The sequence below is a fragment of the Anoplopoma fimbria genome, unplaced genomic scaffold (assembly GCF_027596085.1).
Source record: "Anoplopoma fimbria isolate UVic2021 breed Golden Eagle Sablefish unplaced genomic scaffold, Afim_UVic_2022 Un_contig_13416_pilon_pilon, whole genome shotgun sequence".
Classification (NCBI taxonomy): Eukaryota; Metazoa; Chordata; class Actinopteri; order Perciformes; family Anoplopomatidae; genus Anoplopoma; species Anoplopoma fimbria.
The window spans coordinates 1-12,530 of record NW_026554321.1 but is presented as its reverse complement, the minus strand read 5'-3'; the positions used below and the strand labels follow the sequence as shown (position 1 = coordinate 12,530).

Below are 12,530 nucleotides of genomic sequence, written 5' to 3'. Positions count from 1 at the left end.
AATATATATAGATGTAAATATGTATATATAATATAAAGATACACAGCCTGTGTGTGTTTAATAAAAATACATGACATCTGATATTTCTTGTCACATGAAGCTTCATTATGAATTGAATTAATAGTAAATACAGACATGTCATGGTAACTGTCGCTCATCTGACAGAGATATAGAATACAGAGTTAGAACTAAACAACAGACAGATGATCAGCTGTGACACACGTCATATTTTACGTCATATTGAACATACAAAACTTGATTTTTTTATTCCATTTGTATTTAGTTCATTCAAGATATCCAATGAACTAAATGCAATGAACTCGACCAAAGAGTCCTTCAGGAGTCCCTCAGAGAAAAGAGTTGCTGACTCACCTTCAGATGAAGAGAAGAAGAAGCTGCGACACCACGAGCTCCCAAAGTGAAACTAAAGGGAGAACATGGAGGGAGTGTTGGCTGTAATGGAGGCTGAACTGACGCACTGAACTATTCAAGGTTTCCTCCCTCATCTCATGTTACTGGATCACATGGTCACTGCTCCTCCCCTCTCCATTTACAGGAAACCAGCTGAGTTCATCTAGAAGTGTGTGTTTATATAAGATAGTGTGTGTGTGTGTGTGTGTGTGTGTGTGTGTGTGTGTGTGTGTGTGTGTGTGTGTGTGTGTGTGTGTGTGTGTGAGTGTGTGTGTGTGTGTGTGTGTGTGTGTGTGTGTGTGTGTGTGTGTGTGTGTGTGTGTGTGTGTGTGTGTGTGTGTGTGTGTGTGTGTGTGTGTGTGTGTGTTGACAGGAGGACAGCTTGGACCACTGGAGGGCGGCAGAGTTCTGGACTTGACGAGGTGAGCGTCCTTGTGAATGTTTTTATTTAATTTTAAACTTTTATTGAACAATTTCACATGTACAATTTTACAAATTGTCAATAATAGACAGCAAAATACATATATTCAAACTTACATGCCAGGGGGAGAGAAGGAAAGACAAACAAAGTCATACAAAATGACAATAGAAAAACATAAATAAATAATATTAAAAAAGATTTTTTGTATAATTGTATAATTACAAACATATATCGAAGGCAATGACATTGTTGTTTTTATAACTTTTTTGTTGTTACAATATTTAATGGTTTTTAAATATAATTCAAACTCTTTGTAAAAACACAAAAAAATTGAATAAATTAGAAAAAAGAATAATTAATAGATTCATGATATACGCCCTTTCCTCATTTTTTTACCGTTCGCTGTTCAGAGACCAACGAGTCTCACTTCAGTGTCCAACGTGTGTGTGTGTGTGTGTGTGTGTGTGTGTGTGTGTGTGTGTGTGTGTGTGTGTGTGTGTGTGTGTGTGTGTGTGTGTGTGTGTGTGTGTGTGTGTTGTGTGTGTTGTGTGTGTGTTTGTTAAGATTCTATTTCAATATTAAATGAAAACATCATTTTGTTCCTGGATGAGTATAAGAAATACCAGCAGGGCAGTGCTCCTTCTGCCAAACAGAGGGAGAAAGCTCTCTCAAAGGTCAGCAGAGTCAAGTCCTTCATTTTCTACATGGACATGAAGGACCTGAACACCTGGCTCTTTCTCTACAACATGGAGGGCATACGGAGGTACGTGTTGTTTTACCATTCAAATGTTCTGAAGCAGTTATGACACAAGCCTGATGTCTGATAAATCCCACTTTGTCTTCCTGCAGCTACGCCAGCCACCTGACGGGGATGAAGAAGACCATCACCACGGCAACTTTACCTGCGTAACATCTACCAGTTCTGCCAGTACCTCAAGGAGACCCCGCCCCCCCTCTGCCGACTCTCTCAGGTTAAACTGACCGCTGTGGTGAGGCCTGTGCGGTCAGCCATCGCCAACCTCAACAGGCAGGTGGTGCTCCACCAGCTGAAGGTGAAGGCGGTAAAAAGGTCACGGCTGATCTCTAGGGCCGGTCTACGGAGGTGCCAGGAGCCGGCCGCGGCCAAGGTCCCGGGGATCCTGGGTAAGACAAGAGGCCTCTCTGAACACTCAGTACAAAGATGTAGATGGAAACAAACCTGTGTCTCTACGAGGTGCTAAAGAAACCTTTCCCTTCTCTCCTGTCCTCTTTTCAGACCAAATGGAGGCCGACGACAGGCTCTCCCTGCGTTACACATTTTATGGGTATTTCTCGGCTGGTGCTGGACGCTGGCTAAACAGATGAGGGAGAAATGCCAGAAAATCGTCTCCTACCAGGAGTCGGGGTCCTCCTGCCTGGAGGAGGAGGCGCAGGAAATGAGAGAAGAGGAGGAATTCACTCTCCAGGTGGAAAATGTAAGTAAAGATATGTACTTTAAACAATCAGGCATGTGTTGTGTGACAACAAACCTCAATCCAGATACTCAATGTGTGTTTTGTGTTTGTGCTTCCTCAACAGACTCCAGTGAAGAACCCGACGGTGGCCAAGATGCTTCAGGCTACAGTGAGGCTCAGCCCGCTGCAGAAAGGGGAGGGGCTACCTCGAAGAGGCCAAAGATCTCTAAAAGGGCACCGAGGTCAAAGCTCAGACCGCAACGGAAGTGATGGACAGCCCACTAAGAAGCACACACACACACACACACACACACACACACACACACACACACACACACACACACACACACACACACACACACACACACACACACACACACTCTTAATATGTTAATAGATTGTTATTTCCTTTTTTTGGTTGGTCTGATTATATTCAATAAATAAGATTTTAGAATATGATGGTTCTACTGCTTATTACATTTGATTTATAAGGAAAGAAACTGACATTTTGAATCCATTCACCGACTATGTGAAGACGTTGATTAAACGTTCACGTTTAGACCATATTTCACCGTGATCCGTAAGAAATGTGGACGTCGTTTCTGAGTTGGGCTCTTATATGATGATATACCATTATTAGCATAATGCAGAGAACTAAAAATATCATTATTGCAAATCCCACTGAAATGTGGTCTAAACGTGAACGTTCAATCAACGTCTTCAAATAGTCACTTTTGAACCAATTCTGAACGTCTTTTAGACATAAACGTATTTTAAACGTCTTTTGGGCCTCAAACTGCTCACAGTGAAATATGTAGCATTAAATACGTCGTCATAGTAACACATTAACAGTTTACAATGACAGGACAAAGAAGACCATCTGACACAGGCAACAATTCATTTGTTTTTATTCATATAAAATCTCCCGTTTCTTCTTTAAATGTCGTTGTCAAAGCCTCCAGGAGCCGGTTTCAGATGATCGGCCATATTTCAGATGTCTGTAAATTAAACAAGAATTAGAAAAACATATTCACTCTTGAACCCATTCCACATTATAATACTTTATATTGTTTGTAAGTTGCTCTATGCCAAACAACAATGTTTCTGACCGTCTTCTTGTTTGTACATCAATGTATTTTACTCACTTCCTCCCATTTAAACTGTGTACCTCCCCATTTAAACTGTGTACCTCCCCATTTAAACTGTGTACCTCCCCATTTAAACTGTGTACCTCACCAGTGTACCTCATCATTTAAACTGTGTACAGCCCCGCCAGCTCTCTGTAATGTATTTAGATGTAAAATGACCTAAAACTCACTTTATATCAATGAGCTACAGCGACAGCCCATAAACACAGTCCCCTACATTAACTTACACACATGTTAAGTCACATGTAGTTCAAGTACTTACAAAGTATGTAGTTAGCGTGAGACTCACGTTTTTCCCGTCAGCTCGTTCACTTCTCTCCACTAGTCCGATTCCAACTTCCAAAGTTGGAGATGCAGTCTGAGCCTAAGTTCTTGCTCATGCGTGTTCCAGCAGTAGGCCTCACTGTGTTTTACATGAATGTACAGACAGAATGTAAACTGCTCCGTTAAGATGCAGATGTAAGCAGATGTAATAAGTAATAAGTAATTCATATCAGGATATGTAACTAGTTTAAATAACTCAATTAGGATTTAGAAACCATTAAATTAGTATAAAAGAACGATGGTACTCGAACTTACCACCATTAGTTTACCTAATGGAATTTGACAAAGGACTTAAGCTGAACACCACCCTATTTTGGAAAAACAGGGAAAAGTTCAAAATGTGATATTAATCAATTATATCTTGATCTCAGGGTTGCTACGGAGTCTTCTCAAGGTGTACATTGACCTACTGCTTCATATTCACACACATCAAATGATCAAGTTCCTTATAAATGAAATATTTATTAGACAATGTCACAGTTCTTCCTCCATACTCCCTGTCACTCTGTCTCACTCACCTAATTGGCTCACTCTGTTCACCTGCCTGTCACTCTGTCTCTCAGTTCACTCCAGCCACTCACAGCCTGTCATAGCTCTGCCCCTTCTCTCCTGTCACTCCACATCTCACTCACCTAATCAGCCTCATTCAGTGCACCTGTCTGCCACACCCACCTCATCAGCACAATCCCTCTCACCTGCTCACTCTGCTGCACTACTCACCTCAGTATAAATACCCCAGTCATTCACACACTCACTGCCAGATCGTTTGTCGCATTCATGCTAGACCTTCCAGCAATTACCCTTGGACTGACTTCCCGTTGCCGACTCTGCCTGTCTGGACTTCCCTGCCTTGCCTGTGCTCCTGTCAACGTCTCAGCCTTCTTTCCCCGACCACCGGATTCCTACCTTGCCTTTATATTATGAATGTAATATTCATCTATGCTGACATGTAAAGTTTATCTGTAGACTTCTATACTTACAGTATTACCTAGAGGTTTTACTAACTGTTTGACGCCCCCTGGTGGACACAACCTTTAATGAACCAGTAGAAGGAAACATTCCTTCCCAGTCACTCTAACGTTCAGTATGAATCCCACACACACTGGTTTTATAAATGAGACTCAAGAACATTCACATATGTGACTGGTTTCTGTAGCTGAGAGTAAACAGGAGGAGGAGTCCACAGAGAAACATCTGGAAGAAGAATAAAGTTTACAAGAAGGACAATAACAAAGATAAACTAAAGTATCAAAGCAGCCAGGAGACAGATTGTATATTTTTCTTTAATAACTTTACAACAAGGTACAAATGGGCTCCACTCCTCTGAAGGCTTCGTGGAAGTTCACTGTAAAACAAGGACGTTTGAATCAGTGAGGTTTCCCTCTGCATTCAGAGCTCCACGCCACAAACAGGACGTTTACTGTTTATAAGGACACAACTAGCTTTAATCAAAGGACGAGGGCTCACCTAAAGAGTCGGAACACGTGTGATGACACTCCAATGAGAGTGAACACTGTGAGGTTGAATCAATCTTTGGCCTCAGTCGTGGTGATTGAAATGATGGAGATGTGAACATGAAAGCAGCAGCGTTTGGAAGCTGCTGAAGGATCAGTCCTGATAATAACCTTTTTATTTTACCGTAAGTTAGAATCTGAAACGAAATAATGTCGCTGAAAATATTCTAAATATTAAGCTCATTAAGCTCATTAAGCTCAGTGTCCTGCAGAAAGTCTCAGTGTGGTGGATGAGGGGACATTTGGCCCCGTTGGCAGCTTGTTCATACCAAATATTTATTATACAAGTATCAGTTCACTGCTTCTGGTTTCCTCAGAACGCCCTCTGACGACAGCAGCCTTCCACCAATCACAGCTCGTCGGGGGCGATATAAATATCTTATATAAAAGTTTTTTGTGCTGTAAAAAATCCCCCTTACAAATGAAACACACTGAAGTGACGATATATTTGAAACAATACGAAACAAAATAAGTGTTAAGAATACAAGAAGTATGAGTAAAATAATAATCAAAATGAGAAAAATTTGAATTAAATCTGTTATTGATTATTTACGTCACTGTCATCTGAACACTGATCTTTTATATTTATATCTTCTGCTCTTGAACACCTTTTTCTTTTTTCTTTTCTTCTAAAAGCATCAAATTTAAAACATTTCACATGTAAAGTCTCTCATATGTTCACATGTAAAGTCTCTCATATGTTCACATGTGAAGTCTCTCATATGTTCACATGTAAAGTCTCTCATATGTCCACATGTAAAGTCTCTCATATGTTCTGGGACAGAAGGCTGAGACGTTGACCGGGGCACAGGCAAGGCAGGGAAGTCCAGACAGGCAGGGTCGGCAACGGGAAATCAGTCCACGGGAAATTGCCAGATCGTTCGTTGTTTTCATGCTACACTTTCCAGCAATTTCCCGTGGACTGTCCCAGACCACGGTATTCCTACCTTGCCTCTGCCCCGGTTAACCGTGGGAAGGGTTCCTTGGCCCCGGACGACGAAGCCTCACTGTCTGACTCGGGGGCCTCCTGGATGTTTCTGGCCGGGGTCTTTGTCCTGGAGGGCTGGTCCGGGTGCTGTCGATGGAAGTCTGCGATGAATCGATGGTCATAAATGTGACGAGCAGGGACCCATGACCTCTCCTCAGGACCGTATCCTTCCCAGTCCACCAGGTATTGAATGCCCCGACCCCAGCGGCGAGAGCGAAGCAGGCGATGGATGGTGTAGACAGGTCCTCCTTTGATGAGACGAGGAGGCGGAGGAGGAGGAGCAGCTGGCATCAAGGGGCTCTCCCGGACTGGTTTCACCTTGGAGACATGGAACGTGGGATGGATGCGCATGGACCTGGGAAGCTTGAGTCTTATTGCCGCCGGGTTGATGACCCTTTCGATCTCGAACGGACCGATGAATTTAGGACCCAGCTTCTTTGATTCTACCCGAAGGGGTAGGTCCCGGGTCGACAGCCACACCTTATCCCCTACTTGATAGATGGGGGCTGGAGTGCGGTGTCGGTTGGCCGCCTTTGAGTAGCGGTCAGCGGACCGAAGCAGGGCTGTTCTGGCTCTCATCCAGGTCTGTTGGCAATGGCGGATGAAGGTCTGGACCGAAGGGCAGGAAACCTCCTTCTCCAGTGTGGGGAACAAGGGAGGTTGGAAGCCGTACGCGCACTGGAAGGGGGACAGGCCGGTGGCGGAACTGGTCAGGGTGTTATGCGCGTACTCCACCCACAACAGCTGTCGGGACCAGGAAGTAGGATTCCGGGAAACCAAGCATCGTAGTGCGGTCTCCATTTCCTGGTTCTTCCGCTCAGTCTGACCATTGGACCTTGGGTGGAACCCAGAGGACAGGCTTACGGTGGCTCCCAGCAACGTACAGAACTCCCTCCAGAATATTGAGGTGAACTGGGGACCCCGGTCAGAGACGACGTCGACCGGGATCCCATGTAGGCGGAAGACATGGAGGGAGATGAGTTCAGCGGTCTCTTTAGCAGAGGGGAGTTTCGGCAGAGGGATGAAGTGGGCCACTTTACTGAACCGATCAACCGCCGTCAGGATGGTGGTGTTGCCTTCAGATGTGGGCAACCCGGTGACGAAATCCAGGGAGATGTGTGACCATGGCCTGTGGGGTACAGGAAGAGGATGCAGGAGGCCCGCCAGGGCTTGGTGCGAAGACTTGTGCTGGTTGCAGGTCGGGCAGGCGTTAACAAACTCCTTGGTTCAAAGGCAGTCGTGATGAGGGGTAGTGGGTAACGGTTCTTAATGGTAATGTCATTCAAACCCCTGTAATCAATGCATGGTCTAAGGGTCTTGTCCTTCTTTCCCACAAAGAAGAATCCCGCTCCGGCAGGAGATGACGAGGGACGGATGAGACCAGCAGCCAGGGAGTCGTCGATATATTTATCCATGGCCTATCTTTCCGGGGCGGACAGGGAAAATAAACGTCCTTTAGGAGGGAATGTGCCCGGATGTAGGTCAATGGCGCAGTCATAGGGACGGTGAGGAGGCAGCGACAGCGCCTTGGTCTTATTGAACGCCTCCTTGAAATCGTGGTAATCCACCGGGACCCCCGTGAGTTCAGGCGTAGAGATGATGACCGCAGAACTTTGAGGTGCGGCGGCTTGCTTCAGGCAAACGAGGTGACAGGAAGGACTCCAGCCTCGGAAAGCCCCCGTAGCCCAGTCGATATGGGGGTTGTGGCGTCATAACCATGGATACCCCAGGATGAGGGGAATACGGGGTGATTGCAGGATGTGGAAGGTGATGGTTTCGTGGTGATTGCCGGACAGAAGCATATGGACTGGGACGGTTTGATGGGTGACAGTCCCCAGGAGATGACCATCGAGGGCGCTGGCTGGAACAGAACGAAGAAGAGGAACCTGGTCAATTCCCAGCTGCAGAGCGAGTCCCTCGTCCATGATGGATGCATCTGCTCCAGAGTCCAGGAAGGTGGAGATAGTCTCGGGCCCCCGAGACTATCTCCACCTTCCTGGACAGGTACTGCTTTGAACCCTGTTGAAGTGTCCACTCCCAACGGGGGACACTGGTTGTTTTCTCTATTTGTGAATTTTGCTAAATCTCCCCGCTGCGGGACTAATAAAGGATTATCTTATCTTAATAAAGGATTATCTTAATTAGAAAGAAAAGGTGATGCTCTACCCACGTCAGGACAGACACTGCTGCCCTGTGTAGGACAGGGGATCTGACAAACTCCGACCCAACACTCTGTATTTCAGGCCCTCACCACCTATAAGGGCACACATTTCCATAATACTAATAAACCTGGGTTGGTATAGTGTCAATTAGTAAGGTTTGACATAATCTATACTCATAAAAAGCATTTCAAACAGGCCACTAAATGATATTCTCAGATTTGGTCTCTAGAGGGCAGCAGAGGTCTTTCCTTAGAAATCCTTCTTAATATTTCAACAAACTTGGCTCCGGTTAGAGTCAGCCATTCTGCCATTTGTCACTACATATTCTCCATCAGCTGTGAAATGAGTCACAGTGACTAAAAACAAACTTTCAAAAGTATATAGGAGGAACTCTGATACTATAGGACCACAGGATGACTGCAGCTTTCAGAAAAAGTAGCCACCTGAAAGATCACTTGGTCAAGACCAAGGTCAGACCACTGATGACCTCAAGCGCTAAAGGTCCTTTTTTAAGCCCCACATTTGGTTGCACAGGAAATAAAATCATGGGTGGATTATGAGACAATCAGCCCAATAAAATACCCCACAACTTCTCCTTCATAGGAGCAAGACACACAGACTTTATAGTTGGTTAGCCTCTTTTGTTTCTTTTCTATCTCTTTGAAGTCATTTGTTTCCCTTTATAGTCATTTTGCTTCTCTTTGTAGTCATTTTGCATCTCTTTATAGTTGCTTTGAGTCCCTTTTTGTCATATTGAGTCTCTTTGTAGTTGTTTTGTGACTCTCTGTTATCTCTACAGTTTATTTATCAATTCGGACGAGGTCGAAACCGGTAGATCAGTCACTCAGGCTACCAGATCCGAAAAGATACAGGCAGAAAATCCAAGAACCAAGAACCAGGCAAAGAGGGTCAGAAAAGGAAGATCAGTTAACACAGACTAGGAATTACTGGAAAGCTTGGTAGAAGCTCTCCAGTAGAAGATCTCCAGGGAAAATCTTGCAAGGACAGAGTGAAAGTGGACTTGTAAAAATACAGAGTGACTAATGAGAGAATGAATTGCAGGTGAGGAGACGGTGGGGAGGACCAGGGCTGCCATTTATAAAACAGAGCGTAGGATCCAAACTGAATGTTTGTGTACGTTGAAATGAGGAAATGCACGAACGCCAAATAATATTCTGATTTATAAAACCTTAAGAACTCCTGTCACTGCTCAAATTTATTTTCCCAACTCAACTTGTAAATTGATGCAGCTGGTTCAGCCTCACATCCCGCCTGTAAGAGCCATGTCATATGGTTTACAGGTTTGGTTCCCTCCTTTCCTCAACGTATGTTGTCCTAACACTTCCAGAGCTTCCATCGTGCAGCATTACACATAACGAGTGTCACTGCAGTATTTAATGTTTACAGGAATCAGACTGATTGTTTCCAAAATGATCGAGACAATCAGTGGATCCACCCTGGATATCATTTAAAAAAGGACGTTTGACAGGTGAACACAGTTTCCTCATGGTGAACTTTGCCTGCATTATCATTAAAACTCATAATAAAGATATGAAGACAGTCACTGGCTTCATGTCCAGACTTTGCTAACTTACACAGTCCTCATGTGCAGGTGTTTAAGATGTGACAGATGAGGTGAGCGTGTGACAGTCACAGCGGTGACTCCAGTGAGCTCTGATAGTTGAATCATATAGCTTTATTTTGTCTGTATACAGGATGCATCATCTGTCCCTATGGAATATACCATTAATTATTTAATTCATGTACATTGCATCGATTTGAAATGAAAAGCAAACTAAAATTGTACTTGGTGAATCATGCAAAGTATTAGAGGATTTTTTTCATGTGGTGTTATGCCTCAAGGACACACCGGAGAACAGGACTGAAGTGCACGACCTAGACATCAAGATGAGGTGTAGAAAAACAGGCTTTACTTAACAGCAGAGGTTCTGTACAGGCAAACAAGGGCAGGGACGAGGCAAAAACTTGGTCGAGGAAAGAACAGGCAGAGATCAGGAAAAAACAGGAATGGACATGAACAGGAACACAATCCTCTGGACCGTTGCACACAGAGGACTAAGACGAATTGGCTCAGAAACAGGGGAACACAGGGTTTAAATATACTGCGGAGGTGTAGGTGATTAGAAAGAGGTGGATTCAATCCAGGGAGGGAAAGACAAACACTGGTGGGAAAACAAAAACAAAAAGGAAGTGAAGTGGTCTGAAATGAGAGGAGAGGTTAAGTAACACAAAATACTACTAATGACTTTCTGAAATGACAAAAATATAGAAATTTAACAAGGGAACAGGACAAGACATGACAAACACAGGTTCTGCCAAGAAAAAAAGGGAAGATCACAAGGACAGGAAGTCTGGCTTTCTCAATATTGGGTCTCTGCAGCCTGAAGCTCTGGCAACTTGGTCTCTGGGCTTGGAGATCTGGAAAAGGGATCTCTGGGGCCTGGAGCTCTGGCAACTGGGTCTATCGGGCCTGGCACTTTTTCAACTGGAACTCTGGGGGCTGGAGCACTGGCAACTTGGTCTCTGGGGTCTGGAACTCTAGCCACTGGGTCTCTGGGGTCTGGAACTCTAGCCACTGGGTCTCTGGGGTCTGGAACTCTAGCCACTGGGTCTCTGCAGCCTGGTTCAATCGCCACTGGGTCTATGCTGCCTGGTGCTTTGGCAATCGGGTCTCTGAGGCCTGGACCCCTGCACCTGGGTCCCTGGGCCCTGGAGCAGTGGCAACTGGGTCTCTGGGGCCTGGCTCTCTCGCCATTGGGTATCTGCTGCCTGGAGCACTCATCACTGTGTCTTTGCAGCCTGGTGCTCTCGCCATTGGGTCTCTGGGGCATGGAGACCTCGCCACAGGGTCTCTGCCGCCTGGTGCTCTGGCCACTTTGTGTTTGCGCCCTGGCTCTCTTGCAATTGAGTCTCTGCAGCCATGAGCTCTGGCAACTTGGTCTCGTGGGCTTGGTGCTCCGCAACTGGGTCTCTGGGGTCTAGAGCTCTCACCACTGGGTGTCTGCAGCATGGGGATCTAGCCATTGGTTCTCTCCGGCCTGGCGCTCTTGACACTGGATCTCTGCAGCCTGGCTCTCTCCCAATTGGGTCTCTGTGGCCTGGAGCTCTGGCAACTTGGTCTTGTGGGCCTGGTGCTCCGCAACTGCGTCTATCGAGCCTGTAGCTCTTGCCACTGGGTCTCTGCGGCATTGCTTTCTTGCCACTGGGTCTCTTCGGCCTGACTTTACTGGCTCTGGCAACAAGTTCTCAGGGCCTTGTTCTGTAACCTCTGAATGTACCCCCATAATCTTCAGGCAAGACTGTCTCAGCCTGCTTAGAGGAGCGAAGTCAATAGGTGGTGGAGGACTAGAAGTACTCCAGGATGGTCCTCTTGAAAGGGCCACCACGGGAGGAGGAACCATGTGTGGTTGGGAACCAATCTGACCCCTATTGCTTCATCAAAAACACAACAGCTAATGTGTAAGTCCTTTAATCACATGCAACACCATCCATGATAAACCAGCAGAGCATCAAAACAATCTGAGCCAACCCAGTTAGTCAATCACATAAGATTGAACAATACCATTTAACCTTGGATTGTAGCAGGACTATTATTCACATTCATATCCAATCATTCACTTCTCTCAGCCTATCCCCAGAGAAGAGCTCTCTTACCTTATGGAGACTAAGCAGACACCCTCAGAGACGAGCAAGACTGGACTTTGGTTGGAATGTACAAAATACAAACCAGTTTTATTTAGTTTTTACAAAAAAGATTAAAGGTTACAAAAACTGGTAATGCAAAAAGTCAATAAAAGAAAAGATAAAAAGAAAAAAACCAATTCACCTCCTCCAAGAGACTCCAAACCAGAAGCCTTTAACCCAAATAATCATCTTTACGTGAACATATGATAAGTAATCATGACAGATTCCAAATTACTCTTTAGCTCAGTAACAGGTAAGAAATCAATAGTAACTTATTGAGTAGAACAAACTTAAATGCATCAAGACCATATGAGTCTGAAATATAATGAATGTAAGCATCACTTTAAAATACTGCTCAAGAGGCTCTATGACTAAAGGTTATAAGATTAGAGCTGCATAAAGTCAGTCAGATAATCAAACCACA

General features: G+C 44.9%; 1 long non-coding RNA gene across 3 annotated transcripts; it reads left to right on the top strand.

Moving 5' to 3' along the window:
- The first annotated feature begins 745 nt into the window (after positions 1 to 745).
- Positions 746 to 3,491, top strand: LOC129117074 (uncharacterized). Of its 3 annotated transcripts, none has more exons than XR_008533771.1 (5): positions 746 to 833; positions 1,450 to 1,595; positions 1,682 to 1,975; positions 2,088 to 2,286; positions 2,390 to 3,491. It is a non-coding gene; the product is annotated as an uncharacterized LOC129117074 (long non-coding RNA). The 3 variants fall into 3 exon arrangements; XR_008533772.1 differs by having other exon boundaries at positions 762 to 833; positions 1,444 to 1,595; XR_008533770.1 differs by having other exon boundaries at positions 783 to 833; positions 1,397 to 1,595.
- Positions 3,492 to 12,530: the final 9,039 nt, after the last annotated feature.